Source organism: Phyllobates terribilis, unplaced genomic scaffold, assembly GCF_046119375.1.
Source record: "Phyllobates terribilis strain yellow unplaced genomic scaffold, ASM4611937v1 Scaffold_5__5_contigs__length_657084704, whole genome shotgun sequence".
Taxonomy (NCBI): domain Eukaryota; kingdom Metazoa; phylum Chordata; class Amphibia; order Anura; family Dendrobatidae; genus Phyllobates; species Phyllobates terribilis.
Window position 1 is genome coordinate 243,187,506 of NW_027362765.1, and position 18,748 is coordinate 243,206,253.

The 18,748-nt window shown below is 43.7% G+C and overlaps 1 long non-coding RNA gene and 2 other non-coding genes across 3 annotated transcripts; all 3 read left to right on the top strand.

Annotated features, from left to right (window-relative positions):
* The first annotated feature begins 2,179 nt into the window (after positions 1-2,179).
* LOC141272848 (uncharacterized) lies at positions 2,180-11,084 on the top strand. Its single transcript, XR_012322034.1, has 6 exons — positions 2,180-2,277; positions 2,827-2,881; positions 6,842-6,886; positions 7,081-7,131; positions 7,456-7,511; positions 9,308-11,084. It is a non-coding gene; the product is annotated as an uncharacterized lncRNA (long non-coding RNA).
* LOC141151335 (small nucleolar RNA SNORD65) lies at positions 6,936-7,008 on the top strand. Its single transcript, XR_012247022.1, has one exon. It is a non-coding gene; the product is annotated as a small nucleolar RNA SNORD65 (small nucleolar RNA).
* On the top strand, positions 7,295-7,365 carry LOC141151328 (small nucleolar RNA SNORD49). Its single transcript, XR_012247015.1, has one exon. It is a non-coding gene; the product is annotated as a small nucleolar RNA SNORD49 (small nucleolar RNA).
* Positions 11,085-18,748: the final 7,664 nt, after the last annotated feature.

Genomic DNA, 18,748 nt, shown 5'->3' on the forward strand with positions numbered 1-18,748 from the left:
GCATTCCAAGAGTTTGGAGATAAAGGGAAGATTAGACACCGGTTTGCAGTTCTCTAAACCATTATAAATTCTCAGACTTTTTAAGCGAGCATCACTACAGAAGGGCCTGGAATTGAAGAGCGGGGAAAGGTAGGTTAGAGCTGGCATCACTGCAAGAGGGTCTGGCGGTGATGAACGGGGGAAGGTGTGTTAGAGTCGGCATCACTTCAAGCGGGCCTGGCAATTATGAATGAAGGGAGGTATTTCATTGTGGGCATCACCACTGGAGCGCTTGGCGGTGATGAGCGAGCAAAGGTGTGTTAGAGCAGGCATCAATATTGGAGTAGTAAGGCCTGGTGGATCTCGCATCACTGCAAGCGGACCTGGCAATGATGAATGGGGGAAGGTGTGTTAGACTGGGCATCGCTATTGTAAGACCTGACAATGATGAGGGGGGGTCCCTTTTCAAAAGTTCGCTATGTGGCTCTGGCTCTTCTAGTTATATCCCTGACACAAATAAAGTCTTTTTTTCATCTTTTACAAACCCCTATGTTCCCTATCACTTGTATTTGTGCTGTTGGTCACTTTATTTCCATAGAAAATTAAGAGAACCATTTCTTGAATTTCTGATATGTTCACATGAGATGTAAATGGAGGACAAAATGTGTTTGAAACGAGGCAAAGTCCACACAAGTTCCACGCGGATTTATCATGGATTTTGTGTGGATTGGATTTGGGAAAATCTCATCCACTTTACTGACGCTGTAACATGTGGAGGATTATTCTTCCAGAAAATCTGAACAGAAAATTGGCAGCACACCCGACCTGTGTGAACTTACCCAATGAAATGCCAGTGCTGGACTATGGAGTCATTACCTGACTAATCCATCATGGGAGTTTCTACTTACAAGCCATATGATCAGCACTGCCGGGTCAATGGGTTCCAGGTTAACAGAATTTGCACATTGTGGTGCGGTAATTTTAGGGCTTTATGATGCTACCACCAAGTGTGCGGCTGGCAAAAAGCAGCTTTCAAATAGATTTATTGTAAAATTTGTTTCTTCAGCACCTTCCTGTTTTATTCATTCTGCAAAGAGACGTCTTGTCTTTGTTTAATAGAGAGAATTATTTATTATTGGAAAAAGAAACCCTAAGGGCCAGTTACCAGGAGGATGGCATCACACTTTTCTCCAGAACGACCAAGGCCGCGGTCCAGCAGCCAAACCCAAACTGCACAAATTCCAATTCTCCCTGTAAATAAAAAGTAGATTGGAAGTGAGCGGCTGGGATATCCATTACCATTATACTGGGCTGGGGAGAGATATCACATCAGTGGAAGCCAAGGGATCAGTGATACAGATGCTGGCCTTGATTATGCCTTTATCGCTCTATAGGAGGTTAATCTTCCATTTAATTTCTAATTAACTGCCTGCTTAATGGCCCAGTAATATGCACAGTCTGAAATCTCATTATCTCTGCATATCAGCAGTTCAGCATTTCTAGCCCCTAATGGATCTTCATGCCATCAGCAATACTTCACGGCCGTCATACAGGTGGCATTTCACAATGCACCAATGTTCAGCAACATTCACTTATTACTACATTTCTATTGGTTTACTCATCTATAGCTAAATAGCGCCTCTTAGTGGCCACTCTGCCACATTACAATGCTCGGCTATAGCTAAACAGCGTTACTTAGTGGCCACTCTGCCACATTACAATGCTCAGCTATAGCTAAACAGCGTCACTTAGTGGCCAATCTGCAGCATTACAAGGCTCAACAATAGCTTAAGAGCCACTTACACTGCCACATTCCGATTCTTATAGATCGCTAAACAGCGCCACTTTGTGGCCACTCTGTCACATTACAAGGTTTCGATATAGCTAAACAGCGCCACCTTGTGTCCATCTTGCCACATTACGATGCTCATGTAACGCAAAACAGCGCCACTTAGTGGCCACCATGCAGCATTACCTGTTAGCTGACTGTGAGGAAGAAAAACTATTACGTTTTCGTCAAATTCATTCACAGGTTTAAAAGTAAAGCGGTTTTACCTCATGTCATCACTTGCCAGGATGATATTGAATCTTCCAGCTCGTTTACAGAAGTGAGCATGCGTCCTAGCCCACTAAGAACTACAGTTCCCGAAAGGCTTTGTGTAGTATCGCGATAACCGAAGACGCGATTTACAAGCTATAAAAGCTTGTTTTACGGCTTTGTTCGGTCTCTAGCATCGCTGCCGCCAAGGGAGACACTTAGAGAATGCGGTCTAGGCAGTTTGAGGCCATCCTAGCCAGGTGGGTATTGGAGGGCACTTCTGGGGTCTGCGCTAAACTTCCCACTGACGGCTGTCCCTGCAGATCCCCATAAGCACGTGGTGCAGCAGTGTAGATCAGTGATTTCTCACACGTGTATGTTCTGGCGCTGCTATACTGGAGCATGAAGACGGAGACTGGGAGTTGTAGTTCTGTAAAGGCTCTAGGTGACTGATCTGTACTGCCATGTCTTCTGTATGTGCTCTTGGGTCGTCTAAAATCCAGATATGGATATCTGGAGACAACCCTCAGTATCATAATTGGAGAATGAGGGTGGTAGTAATTATAGGCTGAGCAGTAGAAGCTGGGGGTCTTCCTGAATGTGATCAGCATGCTGCAGAGATGCTAGCCTGGCATGGTCACGTCTGCATGTGCGTGGGATGGTATAGCCATACATGTCCGAGGCCGGGAGACCCCCAGTCAGGAACTACTAGTGGCTTCCTATAAAGATCGGAGCAGTGTGAGTGATGGGCTTTATTGCCCGTTTCTCCTCCAATGATTCTGTCTCACTGTAATGTTCTCATTTTATAGGGCTGCTGTACCGAGGTCCATTATGGAGTGTTTGGACCCAGGCTGACATTACTAGGTGAGTTCTGTGGAACACTTGATGCATGTAGTGTTGTATTAGGACTTGGTCTTCTGGTGCATTTAGATGTATAAAAGTTGACAATCCCTAATACAATTTAGTCCCCATACACTTTGAACACTCGACACTGGGTGATCTGGTGGCAGTAACACTGTTAGTGGCACAAAAATCCCATCACCTGACCAGCATTTTGCTCATGACAGGTATCACTGCCGTTTATATATGGGGGATAACTGGCACATGTGTTCTGTGTTCACAATACCTGAATAAATGCAGTTTTTGATGAGTTCTACACTCTTGAGACTACTGGTGCCCATGCTAATTTGTCAATTTTACCATAAACTGGATCTTAAAGAAGTTGTCCACTATTTTGAATTGCCCCAATATATTTGGCATTTGACAATTTTTTTTTTTTTTTGTAAATACCTTTTGTTTTATGTACTGCCTGTGAGTGGTGCTATCACGTGACCCCCGGCAGGTGCCGGCTCTTCCTTCTGCTGATGTCAAGTGAGGCGTAACATCAGTGCTGCGCTCCCTGCAGTGGATGCTGGGTTGTGGGGCGGAGTTACCCCGCGCTTCACACCTGGCATCCACCGCACGCTTTCCCAATGAATGAGGAGAGCCAGAGAGCGCAGTGGATGCTGGGTGTGACGCATGGGTTAAACCCGCCCAAAACCCGTCATGCCCAGCTGCAGCCGGGGGTCACGTGATGCCAGTGATAGCGCCGCTCACAGGCAAGAAGGACACAGCAAGGTAATTACAAAAACACTTATGGGCTCAAGGTAAATACATTGGGGCATTTGTCAAAAGTACTGGACAACGAAGGCTGTGGAGTCTATAAAATGGATGGACTCTGACTCCTAAATTGGGTACAGTAATTCAATGCAGTTTGTGGGGAATATTTTTTCATAAGAATTTGGGAAAGTTATGAAGTGTCCTATAAATATCTGTCCTATTCCTGATCTAAGGGTCTAGACTTTTAGCTGAGATGAATCTGTGCTACAGTAAATTTATCACTTAAACATGAGCCATGTATGAGGGAGTCGGAGTCATGGAAATTGAGGAGTCGGAGGTTTGGCTTACTGACTCCACAGCCCTGTGGACAACTCCTTTTTAAGCACCGACTGCAAACAGAGTAAAGTTGTGTTGGCATTTTAAACTGCAAAGTCCTGATCAGCCAACATGTCAGTCATCTGTTCAGAATGGAGCTGATAATTTAAAGCAGGGGTGCACACACTCTGCTGGACCTTTACGGCCCTCAACTATCTGGTCGAACATGCCTGGCAGTGTCTGGTGACTATTCATGTGTATTCTCCATGTTGGGGAGTAGAGGTGGCGGGTAGCACAGTAGGCAGGGTTAACCATTAATACACTGTGACCATGTCATCCAGTTAAGGAGTCAATGATGGAGGTGACTGTGCATGAGTGCTGCCATAATCACAGTAGTTTGAGAGAAGGCAAATGCTTGATAATAGCGTATCTTAGAAACTACAATGGAGAAGGATGAATCCATGGTCTTCCTCCTTGGCTGTGAACGGAAGAGATGTGGACCTGATGTGTCTATTGTTTTTTTGGGTCGTCTCCCACATATAAGATATTTGTTAGCCTGTTTTATTATGGTCAGTGTGGTGCCAAAGAAGGTTGTAAATGACTTTAGAGGGTACCAGTAATCTTATGATTGCTGCCACTTTGCCTCCTTTTAATACCTTGTTCCCAATATCCAAGGTCTACTGATTGCTTGGCCTAATTTTAAAGGGGTTGTCCACTACTAGGACAACCCGTTCTTGAACTAAATGTTTGGCCCCAATAAAATAAAGCCAATACTTGTCGACACTGTTGGAACAGGAGGCACTCAAGGTTGTTGTGACACGTGAGCCAGACAACACCTTTAATAGTCCACATAATAGGAGAGTGGTCACATACTGTACCTCTTATTCATCCTACCTATTATCTAAATCGGAGGTCCCCAACCGCCGGTCCGCGGACCAGGACCGGGCCGTTGGGGTTTTTCAGCCGGTCCGCGGCACCACCACAGATAATCACTAAACATTGACAGTGTGCTCTGGTCTGCGGTGGCTCAGAGCACACTGTGTGGGGTGGATGCTGCCTGCTGTTCTAGACTCCCGCAGGGTAGACCTGTAGAGGACCTGTGATGACATCAAGGTACATAACTGTGATGTCACCACAGGTCCTGAAGCAGGATGAAGCAGGGGTGGAACTACCGCCTGTGCAGCCGGTTCATTGAACGGGGGCCCCGAGGGAGAGGGGGCCCCTCCAGCCTCCAGCAGGGCCGCCATCAGGGCATGACTGCCCTGACTCCAGTATGGGGCCCGGCCGGTAGGAGCCCCGTCGGAGCCCCCCTCTTGTGAGTCTCTCTCCTCATGGGGCCCCCGGCCCCATGCAAAGCGCCGGGTCCAGGACATCTCATAATTCCTCTGACTTCCGGTCATGTGACGGCACCGTCACATGACCGGAAGGCAGGAGAACCTGGTGTCAGCGATTTGGACGAGCGCCAGGATTCTGCAGGGATCGCATGGGGGTAAGTATAACAAGTTTTATTTTTTTTTTAAATACAATTAACTAGGAGTGGGGGGAATGGGAGATGCACATGGGGGGGGGAGGGGAGAGGAGAGATGCACATGGGGGGGGGAGGGGAGAGATGCACATGGGGGGGGGAGGGGAGAGATGCACATGGGGGGGGGAGGGGAGAGATGCACATGGGGGGGGGAGGGGAGAGATGCACATGGGGGGGAGGGGAGAGATGCACATGGGGGGGGGAGGGGAGAGATGCACATGGGGGGGGGAGGGGAGAGATGCACATGGGGGGGGGAGGGGAGAGATGCACATGGGGGGGGGAGGGGAGAGATGCACATGGGGGGGGAGGGGAGAGATGCACATGGGGGGGGAGGGGAGAGATGCACATGGGGGGGGAGGGGAGAGATGCACATGGGGGGGGGGGGGGGTGAGAGATGCACATGGGGGGGAGGGGAGAGATGAGAGATGCACATGGGGGGGAGGGGAGAGATGAGAGATGCACATGGGGGGAGGGGAGAGATGAGAGATGCACATGGGGGGAGGGGAGAGATGCATGGGGGGTGAGCTGCACATGGGGGGGGGGGGGTGAGAGATGCACATGGGGGGGTTATGTTTACATAACTTTGTTGCCTTATGAAGGGCGGGGGGGGGGGGCCACAAAAATTTCTTGCACAGGGGCCCACTACAGTCTGTGTCCGCCCCTGGGATGAAGTAAATGCAGCTGAACAGCAGCTGTCAGGACAGCTGCCCTGTCCTGCTGCAGGGCGTGATGGGGACATTATGTGGGGCTCCTGGCGGGGACCTGGTCTACACTATATGATAAGTATGCACTAAACTCCAAATCCCTCCATTGCCCTGCCCACCCCACCCCCTCCTTGCTGGGCCATGGAAAAATGATCTTGCTTCAAGCCGGTCCCTGGTGCAAAAAAGGTTGGGGACCACTGATCTAAATCACTTGTTCCAAGCCTTATTTATTTTACTCGCTTATATAGTGCCATTAATTCCACAGCGCTCAACAGACCTTATCACTGTCCCCATTGGGGCTCACAATCTACATTCCCTATCAGTGTTTTTGGAGTGTGGGAGGAAATCGGAGAACTTGTAGGAAACCCACACAAACACAGGGAGAACATACAAACTCCTTGCAGATGTTTTCCTTGGTGGGATTTGAACCCAGGACCCCAGCGCTGCAGTGCTAACCACTGAGCCACCATGCTGCCCCATACATGTGTGATATAGTCTGACTCCGTCAGTTGTTTTTTTTTGGTTATTGCAATGGTTTACCTGTCATGTATAAAGCCGATGATGCTCTGTTATCCCTGTCTGAAATAATGAGGGACACCGTACTTACTGAGGCTTTTCTTGGGATTATTATCCATTTCTCACTTGAGGGCATGTAGACTAATTCTCCTGAATTTCTTGCAGGTGTCCATTGTAGGATAAGGCTGCCATGACTTAATGTTACCAAAGGTAAGGTCTTAGCTTATTTTTATTGCACATGTCTGCTGCCAGTGTCCTACAGTGATGAGATTAACCTATAAATAGCTGGAATTACCGACAGACTGTAGGTGGTGACACAGGTCTCTCTGAGCATGCTATGTATGTGGAGAGTAATGGTATGGATGTGATGTATAATGTGCTAATTGTGCTCTTGTATTTTTCAGGCATGAGTGCATAGGTTTTGGGAAAAAGCCAGAGAAGCGAAGAACTGGAAGGTAACTTTCAATTTCATTATCTAAAATGATCACCATACTGCTTGGCTTCTAGCCCTTGGTCAGATGGCTGTATTCTGGTTCTGCTTTGTGGCAGTATATATATTTTTGGTACCTACTTTATTTAATAACCTGACCTGACCCTCTTAGTTCCTCTTGGTTGGTGACGCATGATGAGACCAGGAAATAGGAAGTGCCGTCAGATGCGATAACTGACGAGGAATATTCCTGCTGATTGTCCCAATCTCCTTAGAGACTTGAGGTGGTATATTTTTGTTAATGGTATCTTTCGTGTTATAGTTTTGTTTTTTGTTTTTTTTATTGTAGTATCTCCTACCTTCTGTGGTATCCTCTGACTGCAACAAGATGTATATGTAGGTCAGGTAAGCTTGACTGTGGGTCTATATGTAGTTTGGAGAGCCTGTGATGTACGTTATCCCTGTCTGACATGATATACATGAAGACCTTCTATAACTGAGGCCTCTCATCACTCTTCAAGTTGTGAACATAACATATAAGTACACTCAAACTTTGTCTGGTTCCCTACTTTGAATGTCTTGCATAGTTAAAGTAATTGTCTTAGAAGCTGGACTAACAGTCTTCAAATTGCTGCTTTTACCACAGAAGCCAGTTGGCTGATAACTAGTTTAATTATGGCAATACTGTGTAACTGTCACAATTAACACCAAGTTTTCATGTGCTTTGTGTTAAAAAAAATAAAACACTTTTAAACCCAGTATGGGTCCAGCATTAGTGATGGTCAAAGAGCTGCTTTCATCAGTGGTTCTAGACCATGGTTTGGTCTCCTGCATGGTGAGCAGCCTTTTCTGTGGTGCTAATTAAAGTTTCTCTGAAAAGATCACTTATTGCTCTCCATGGGTATGTGCACACATTCGGTATTTGCAGTAGTTTTTTTTTTTTTCTGCAAAAACCAGTGTGGCAGAAAAAAAACACTAATTTTTACTACAGTTTTTATTCTTTTAAATGGGTGAGAACACTGAAATAATTGACTTGCTGCAGATTTGAGAAAAAAAACTTTTTAAAGCCACATTCACTAGGGCAGCACGGTGGCTCAGTGGTTAGCACTGCAGCCTTGCAGCGCTGGGGTCCTGGATTCAAATCCCAACAAGGACAACATCTGCAAGGAGTTTGTATGTTCTCCCTGTGTTTGTTTTTGGAGTGTGGGAGGAAAGCCACATAGTAAAGCCCCCGTCTCACATAGCGAGATCGCTGCTGAGTCAGTTTTGGTGACGCAACAGCGGCCTCACCAGCGATGTCGCTATGTGTGACACTTTGCAGCGATCAGGCCCCTGCTGTGAGGTCGCTGATCGCTGCAGAATGTCCTGACCATTTTTTTTTTTGGTCTTTGCCCTCCCGCTGGTCAGCACACATCGCTGTGTGGGACCAGCGATCAGGCTGGTAACCATGATAAACATCGGGTTACTAGGGGCACACGCGCACTTAGTAACCTGCTGTTTATCATGGTTACCACTCTGCTACGGTGAGCGGTAACCTCCCGCTCACCGTAGCAGAGTGGTAACCATAATAAACAGTGGGTTACTAGGAGCACGTGTGCCCCTAGTAACCCACTGTTTATCATGGTTACCAGCCTGCTCCTGCTTCAGCAGGCTGGTAACCAGGACATCGTGGAAAGATTCTTTCCACGATGTCGCTGCTCCCCTGATCGCTGGTGAGCCTGCCTGTTTGACAGCTCACCAGCGACCTCATAGCAACACAGCAACGATCCCTGACAGGTTGTATCGTTGTCGGGATCGCTGCAGCATCTCTAAGTGTGATGGGGCCTTAATGGGCCTCACAATCTAGATTCCCTAATGGGGACCGTGCCAATGTCTGTTAAGCGCTGTGGCATTAATGGCGTTATAGAAGGGAGTAAAATAAATTCACATGTTCATTATTTGGGCACGATTTGTTCCACTCCTGATTTTGACTTACTGATACTGATAAATACTGATAAATCAGAGGAAAAGTATAATAAAAACACATGCACTACTTTTGCATTTTTCACCCACTCCTGGCTTTGGCTTAAAAATGCTGAATGTGTGAACTTGGCCTAAATGGTCAAATCTGCAAGGAGAAAAATAAAACTGCATTTCTCCCACAGCAGAAACCTTTAGACAATAGAATATAAAACCCACTTTTCAAACTCCTTTCTTCCTAGATGAGAAACTCCCAGCAGTCACCGTTTCTACAAGTGTAACAGCATTTGGAAGTTGTTGCTGTGACCGCACAACATGCGATCAAAGGAGCCCTCGATGGAAGTGAAGCGGACCATTTTTAGTGTGAAAGAAACCCATCAGATAGTAGAAATGTTAAATGTAGCCAAATAAACATTTTTGTACATTCTGCAAAAAAAGCCCAGATGTCCACAGAAGAGAATGGTGAATGATTACAAATCCTTTCCATGGTGAAGAAAAACCCCTTCACAACATCCATTCAAGTGAAGACTCTTCAAGAAGTAGATAGACAGTGTTTCAGTATCATAAAGAGAAGACTGCAAGAGCACAAATGCACAGAGTTCACCACAAGGTGCAAACCATTAATCAGCCATAAAAATAGAAAAACCAGATCAGACTTAGTTAAAAAAAAAAAAAAAAAGCCAGCAAAACGAAGATCAACCTTGAATGGCTCATGCTTCTAAGTACACCACATCTTCCACAATTGGTTTAGAGACAGTGTGGTGGTATGGCTTTTAATGGAACTGGGTCACTAGTTTGTTGTGACTGAAGACAGAAGCAGCCAGATGAATTCTGAAGTGTAAAGGGTGATACTTTCTACTCTGATTAAACCATGTGTCGCAAGGTTGCTTAGATGGACGGCGCACCACAGTACAGATGGACAACGACCCAAAACATACTGTGAAAGCAACACGGGCGTTTGAGAGAGTGGAATATTCTGCAGTGTCCTGAGTCAAACACCAGACCACAACTCCCATTAAACATGCTTTTCACATGCTTAAAGGGGTTGTGCCACCGTAAAGAATACTTTTAACCAAGCAGAAAATGTGGAAATGGTTTTGTAATTTACATTTATTAAAAATGCTTCATTCATTAAACACAAAGCTTTTATCTTCTGAAGTTGCTTCCTATTGCCCCCTGGCATGGCCCACTACAAGGACAGAATGGGATAATCAGTTGGTCGAGTTTGCGCAGCTTCGGCAAGGGGTCTTCCCAACTCCCCACCCCCAGTGTGCACAACGTATACGTCTGACAGTGCAGGGAGCAGATTGCTATGGAAGTGCATGCGTGAGTCCTCCCTCTCCCTTTGGGTGAGATAATCTGCTCCTCAGACCTGTGATCGGGATTGCAGACGCTTCCTGTGCTGACACAAACCCCTGAAGCAGAACAATCTCACCTGGAGGTCATCTGTGTGAGCGCAGGGGGGTTGGCATGAATCGGACATGCTCTGTGCTTACAGCAGGGAGCCTGCGCTGTCAACTTGTGAGGGAGATTACATTGTGCACACTGGGGGTGGGGAGTTGGGGGGGCCCTCTTATGACTCGACCAGTTGATTGCCCACTAAGAGGAAGGAATGGAATAATGCCAGGGGGTGCTAGGGAGCATTCTTCAGGAGATCAAAGCTTGGTATTTATTGAACGAAACATACTTTGTAACGTAAATTACAAAATCATTTATTTTCACATTTTCTGCTTGGTTAAAAGTATTCTTTATGGTAGCATAACCCCTTTAAGACAAGCTTGTAGGTCTTTCTGCCTTAAATTAACAGCTGCTGTAAAAGCCTGGCAAAGCATCACAAAAGGGGAAACCCATTGTTTGGAAGCCATGGACATCAGTCATTGCAGAGAATCCTTTGCTGGCAAAATAATTAAGTTTTATTTTTATTATTCAATTAATTTTGATCTCCTGAAATGAGAAGGCTTTGTTTAAAAAAAAATAAATAAATAAATTCTGAATATTTAAAAGGATATGTTTGTTTAACCACTTCGCGCCAGAGCCTGTTTTTGCCTTCGTGACCGGGCCAATTTTTTCAATTCTGACCACTGTCACTTTATGAGGTAATTACTCTGGAACGCTTCAACGTATTCCCCTGATTCTGAGACTGTTTTTTCATGACATATTGTACTTCATGATAGTGGTAAAATTTCTTCCATATAACTTGCGTTTATTTGTGAAAAAATCGGAAATTTGGCGAAAATTTAGAAAATTTTGCAATTTTCAAACTTTGAATTTTCATGCCCTTAAATCAGAGAGATGTGTCACACAAAATAGTTAATAAATAACATTTCCCACATGTCTACTTTACATCAGCACAATTTTGGAACCAAAATTTTTTTTTGTTAGGGAGCTATAAGGGTTAAAAGTTGACCAGCGATTTCTCATTTTTCCAACAAAATTTACAAAAACATTTTTTTAGGGACCACATCATATTTGAAGTCACTTTGAGGGGTCTTTATGACAGAAAATACCCAAAAGTGACACCATTCTAAAAACTGCACCCCTCAAGGTGCTCAAAACCACATTCAAGAACTTTATTAACCCTTCAGGTGCTTCACAGGAATTTTTGGAATGTGGAAAAAAAAAATTAACATTTAACTTTTTTCACAAAAATGTTACTTTAGACCCAATTTTTTTTTATTTTCACAGGGGTAACAGGAAAAAATGGACCCCAAATTTTTTTGTGCAATTTCTCTTGAGCGTGCTGATACCCCATATGTGAGGGAAAACCACTGTTTGGGCGCACTGCAGGGTTCGGAAGGGAAGGAGCGCCATTAGACTTTTTGAATGTAAAATTTGTCTGAATAATTAGCAGACGCCATGTTGCGTTTGAAGAGCTCCTGATGTGCCTAAACAGTGGAAACCCCCCCACAAGTGACACCATTTTGGAAACTAGACCCCTTAGGGAACTTATCTAGATGTGTGGTGAGCACCTTGAACCCCAAGGTGCTTCACAGAAGTTTATAATTGAGCTGTAAAAATAAAATTTTCACATTTTTCCCACAAAACCGTTTTTCATCCCTTAATTTTGCATTATCATAAGGGTAATAGGATAAATTGCACCATGAAATTTGTTGTGCAATTTCTCCTGAACACGCTGATACCCCATATGTGGAGGCAAATTACTGTTTGGGCGCATGGCAGGGTTTGAAAGGGAAGGAGCGCCATTTGACTTTTTGAATGTAAAATTTGTTTGAATAATTAGCGGACGCCATGTCACATTTGTGGAGCCCCTAATGTGTCTAAACAGCGGAAACCCCCCACAAGTGCCACCATTTTGGAAACTAGACCCCTTAGGGAACTTATCTAGATGTGTGGTGAGCACCTTGCACCCCCAGCTGCTTCACAGAAGTTTATAATATTGAGCCGTGAAAATAAAATTTTCACATTTTTCCCATAAAAAATGTTTTTCATCCCCTAATTTTGCATTATCATAAGGATAACCGGAGAAATTGCACCATGAAATTTGTTGTACAATTTCTCCTGAGTACGCCGATACCCCATATGTGGGGGAAAACCACTGCTTTGGTGTACGGCAGGGTTCGGAAGAGAAAGGAGCGCTATGTTGGCTGGGATAGGCAGCAGACACCATGTCACATTTGAAGAGTCGCTGACATGCCAAAACAGCAGAAACCTCCACAAATGACCCCATTTTGTAAACTACACCTCTCAAGGAATTCATCTAGGGAAGTAGTGAGTATTTTTTAATTTTTAAATTTATACCATTGGGCAGTGAAAAAATCATAATTATATTTTTACCAGAAAAAAATGTTTTACCCTCAGATTTTATATTTTCACACAGGGCAATGGGTAAAAATGGTGCCGAAATGTGTCACACAATTTCTTCTAAAAGTGTCAATACCCCATATGTGGCTGTATCATACCGCTTAGCCATACGGCGAGATCTGGGGGGGACGGAGTGCTATTTGACAATTGGAGAACAAATTATTGTAGAATAGGCATTTGGATTTGGGAGCACAAAATTTTCTGAATTTCTTTTGGGGGGCAAGGGTCATTTTGCTTTTCCAGAGCCTTTCTGCTACCAGTAACTTGGAAGTCCCTTATATTTTTAACAGATGACGGACCTGAGTGGGGACTAGCTTTTTTTGAGGACTGAGTTGAAGCTTTTATTGGGAACATTTTACGTAACATTTATCCGGCGCTCTAGGCTGAGCACTTACATCGGGGTTTCCATCTAAATTTCCAAGTGATGTAATTCAGATGAAACCCCTGCAGGATCCATTCACTGTAATGAGGCAGCAGAGTTACTCTGGACACCGTCTGGCCTCTGTGTAGCGGTGTCCTTTTTTTCAGAAGTGCACAAAACTGTGGCCAACCGCACTTTTATGCACGCCTAAAACAAATGACACCGTGGGATCCCAGGCTAGACGGCGTCCACAGTGGCCTATATCTGTCTCATTACAGGGAATCTTCCGTCATGGGTTCCGGCTGAATCATGTATTTCAGAGATTTACACGGAAACTCTGGTGTAAGTGCTCAGCGCAGAGCACAGGATAAATGTGGGCAGAGCCTTACTGGGATCTTTGGGGACATAATAAACAAATCAGTAGCAGGTGAAGAATTGGTTTTATTTATTTTTTACGCCGTTCCTAGTGTGATATAACTGATTAGATTACTTTATTCTTCGGGTCGGTGTGATTACAGAGATACCAGATTGATATCGGGTTTTTATGACTGACAGCTGTCACACACTAAAAGACGCTTTTTTTGCAAAATCTAGTTTTTGCATCACCATATTTTGAGAGCTATAATTTTTCCATATTTCGGCCGACAGAGTCATGTGACGGCTTGTTTTTTGCGGGACGAGTTGACATTTTTATTGGTACCATTTTTGGGGACGTGACATTTTTTGATCGCTTTCTATTCCGTTTTTTGGGAGGTAAAATTAACAAAAACAAACAATTCAGGAATTGTTTTTTGAGGTTTTTTTTATGCCGTTCTGCGTGTGGTAAAAGTGATCAGGCAGCGTTATTCTTCGGGTCAGTACGTTTACAGCGATACTACACTTACTGTATTTTTTTTTATGTTTTGGCGCTTTTACACAATAAAACTATTTTATAGAAAATATTTTTTTTGCATTGCTTTATTCTGAGCGCTATAACTTTTTTTATTTTTCGGCTGATGGAGCTGTATGGCGGCTTTTTTTTTGCGTAACAAGATGACTTTTTCAGTGGTACCATTTTTATTTCTATTTTGTTTTTTGATCGCATTTTTTTCCACTTTTTGTTTGGCAATATGATGAAAAAGCATATTTTTTTGCTCCGTTTTTTATTTATTTTTATTACGGTGTGCACAGAAGGAGTTAATTAGTGTGACAGTTTTATAGCTCGGGTTGTTTCGGACGCGGCGATACCAAATATGTGTACTTTTCTTGGTTTTGTAAAAATATACGGATTTATTGGTTTAATATTTTATTTATTTTTATTTTGTGATTTTTTTATTAATAGTTTAAAAACTTTTTTTTTACTTTTTTTCACATTTTTTCTTAGTCCCTGTATGGGACATTAATTTTTATTTTTCTGATCTCATGTAATGTAATAGACATATATTACATTACATGAGATCTTCCCTGACTGTTTCAGTCAGAGTCTCCTGTCTGGCTACAGCTGCAGCTGAGCCAGACAGGACACCATATATGGCAGAGCTGGAGGCGGTCATGTGACCTCCAGCTGCCATAGCAACCCCAGGTCCTGGAAGGACTCGGAGGTCTTCGGAGAGGTAAGTTGACGACCCCCTCTCCTCCTGCTGTCTCCTATATGCCGCGATCACTATAGATCACAGCATATAGAAGACAGCTAAGGGTTAACATCACTGGGACCTGATCTAATCAGGTCCCAATGATGTTCCCTGTCAGAGCTAACGCTCTGCACCGGAATCGCAGCGCTTGCAGGACCCTGGGGGTCCTGAGCGCTGTGAGACCACCCACCGTTTTTAAACGTCGGCGCTGCACAGAGCCCGGCAAGCGCCGACGTTTATCTACAGTGGGCGGTCGGGAACCGGTTAACCCTTTTAATTAAACCTGAAAGTCTACACTTTAATTAATTACATCTCAGTTGTTTCATTTTAAAGCCAAAATAGTGGTAAGCAGAGCCCAAATCCTAAAGATTCAGTTAATGTCCACATATTGGACCTAGCTACATAAGGGCTCACTCCCACTAGCATATAAATTGGACGAGTGCAATGCAAGACAAAAATTGGGTTGCACTTGAACCAATGTTATTCAATGAGGGAGTGCTGAATTGTGGTTTTGTTTTTTGCTCCGCTGTATTCAGCATGAGACAAAATCTCAGCATGCTAGGATTTCACTCTGAAATCGGACAGTGAGAAAAAAATCGCATGCAATATGGACCATCAGTACGGCATCCAATTTCTACAGATACATTATAATGTAACATAGGAAACTAAACGGTGGTGTAAAAGATTAATTGCTGCTAAGTAGAAGAAAAATCTATGCACACGGGTGACAAGTTAGAAAAAAAACTAGCACTTTTCTTGATGAGGATGGGACTTAAAATATGCTAGTGTGAGTGAACCCTAAAACTGATGGTTTTTCTCAGATCCTTGTGATTTTGTAAAATAAGCTAATGCCTCAGCACAAATTGACATCTACAGGACTATATGGAGAATCATTTTAACTTTGGAATATCAAAGTAGAAAATTCCCTAGTCATTAAAAAGGCATGTTGGGCTGCTTTCACCCTGTCCCGTCACACTTTCATTGGTCCCATGTAGTCACAAGAGACTATGTTCAAGTCCTGGATATAAAAGTAAAACAATTTTTATTCTGCTATATACATAAAGTGACATTTTGACCTTTCAAAAGATCTTTATCAAATACAGTGCAGCATGGTGTGCTTAAATAGCAAGATTCATATACATAAGTCACTAATTAGCTCTGTCTGCTATAGTAATTCGATTTATATATCTCATTTATAAAGGTGAGGACATAAGTGCACTACAGGAATAAACACCTCGATCTAATACGAAACAACCATCATCTAGAATAATGTACACTGCGTTGTTTGCATGAAGACCGCGGTGACAATCATCCAATATGACAGCATAAGCAGGACAATTACCCACCCAATAGAGAAGTGAACACCAGCATGAGCGGTGTGCCTGCGCAGACCTCATAGGGCGGATATCGGTGGCGTCATCAGAAAAGCTGGCACATGACTGCAACCCTTAGATGACCAAAGCACAATGCACATGTTGGAGCTGACCAATCCTGGTCAAAGCTACATATTGTCATGAGAACTCAGGTCACATGATCGGAATGAGGACGGTAGTGTTGTGGTGACAGGTAGGTAAACAAAGCATATTAGGCATGCATATAAAAACCATTCTCAATCGGCACAAAGAGGGAGGATGGAGGACGAAGAGGGGGATGGGACAGGGAGACATCTTAGTAGCAAAGCACATCATGCAGTACAAATGCATCATATGAAACCATTGCGGATGACGCACGCCATCAATGTCCAACAACTTGAATCCAGGTCCAAATTCAACCCTCTAGATCCAACATCCCCACTAGTAGAAAGGAGAAACCTAAAAAATAACAATTAAAACACATCAAAGACAATAGATGCAGGGAAGGGCAAGGGATAATCATAGGCAACTAAGAATATTGTATTCTATATTAAAGCGGTTTTCCCACGAACAAAAGTTCATTTTAATCAATAGATCTTGGAATAATAATAACTTCCACAATTGGATGAGTTTAAATAATATGTTCCTGTGCTGAGATAATCTTATAAATGTTCCCCTGCTATGTACTGTGTAATGTCTGTGTCTGACCGTGCAGGAACATGGTCTGATCATACCACAGCTCCTGGGCAGGGGAGGAAGGAAAAGAGTATACAGACATTTCAGTATGGGAATGGAAATTATTCTTTCTTTGATGTAAAACATTGTTTTTGTGAGGTAAATTATTTCCCTGTCTGTTGTTAAATAATCAGCTGTGATCCCATGCTGTGCTATCTGTATATTCCCCACCCCAGACACAGCCATTACACAGTACACAGCAGGGGAACATTTATAAGATTATCTCAGCACAGGAACATTTTATTTAAACTCATCCAATTGTGGAAGATATTATTCCAAGATCTATTGATTAAAATCCACTTTAGTTTGTGAGAAAATCCTTTTAAGACCCCTGGGTTAGAGACTCTCCAGTTCATGGATCCATTTGAATTCATGCCTCGTCCGTAGCTTAACCCCTTAAGCCCCGAGGGTGGTTTGCACGTTAATGACCAGGCCAATTTTTACAATTCTGACCACTGTCACTTTATGAGGTAATTACTCTGGAAATGAAAAAGTGAAAAAAAAACACTTTTTCATTTTTATGAATCAATTTGTGAAGCACCTGGGGGTTCCAAGTGCTCACTATGCATCTAGATAGGTGCCTTGGGGGGTCTAGTTTCCAAAATGGGGTCACTTGTGGGGAAGCTCCAATGTTTAGGCACGCAGGGGCTCTCCAAACGCAACATGGCGTCCACTAACAATTTGAGCCGATTTTCCATTCAATTTGTTAGCGGACACCATGTCGCGTTTGGAGAGCCCGTGATGTGCCTAAACAGTGGAGCTCCCCCACAAGTGACCCCATTTTGGAAACTATACCCCCCAAGGATTTTATTAAGGTGTATAGTGAACATTTTGAACCCAGAGGTACGACACAGAATTTGTTTACATTAGGTCATCATATTGAATAAGTTGTCATTGGTCTTGAGCGCAAGTGCTCGCTACTTGAGTTTGCATCGGGTACTCAGGTATGCACCATGTACAGCGTGTGCTCGAGTGACATGCTCGAGTCCCTGCTCCGCATGTTTCACGGTTATTAGACACCCAAAAAAAAACATGCAGGGATCGCTCGTGCATGGCAGGCAATCCCCGTAAAGTTTTTTTGGCTGCGAAGCATATGGGGCAGAGACTCGAGCATGTCACTCAAATACCCACGATACTCAATGCATACCAGAGCACCCGATGCAAACTCAAGTAGCGAGCACTTGCTCTCAACACTAGTCGCCATATCGTCATCTTTTTTTCTTACTTTTGAAAAAAATCACAACCGTAACCCCAGCCCCAGCCCTAACCCTAGCACAACCCTAACCCTAGCACAACCCTAGCCCCAAACCCAGCCATAACCCTAGCCCAATCCTAACCCAAGAGTTTATTTTTGACGCCGTTCCTTGTGCGGTATAAGTGATTAGACGACTTTATTCTTCGGGTCGGTGTGATTACAGCAATACCAGGATCATGGGGTTTTTATGACTGACAGCTGTCGCACACTAAAAGACGCATTTTTTTGTAAAATCTAGTTTTTGCATCGCCATATTTTGAGAGCTATAATTTTTCCAGATTTTGGCAGACAGTCATGTGACGGCTCGTTTTTTGCGGGATGACTTGACGTGGTTATTGGTGCCATTTTCAGGCATGTGACATTTTTTGATCGCTTTCTATTCCGATTTTTGGGAGGCAGAATAAACAAAAACCAACAATTCAGGAATTTTGGTTTTTTTTATTCTGTTCCGCGTGTGGTAAAATTGATAAGGCAGCTTTATTCTTCGGGTCAGTACGTTTACAGCGGTACCACATTTATATCGTTTTTCTATGTTTTGCACTTTTACA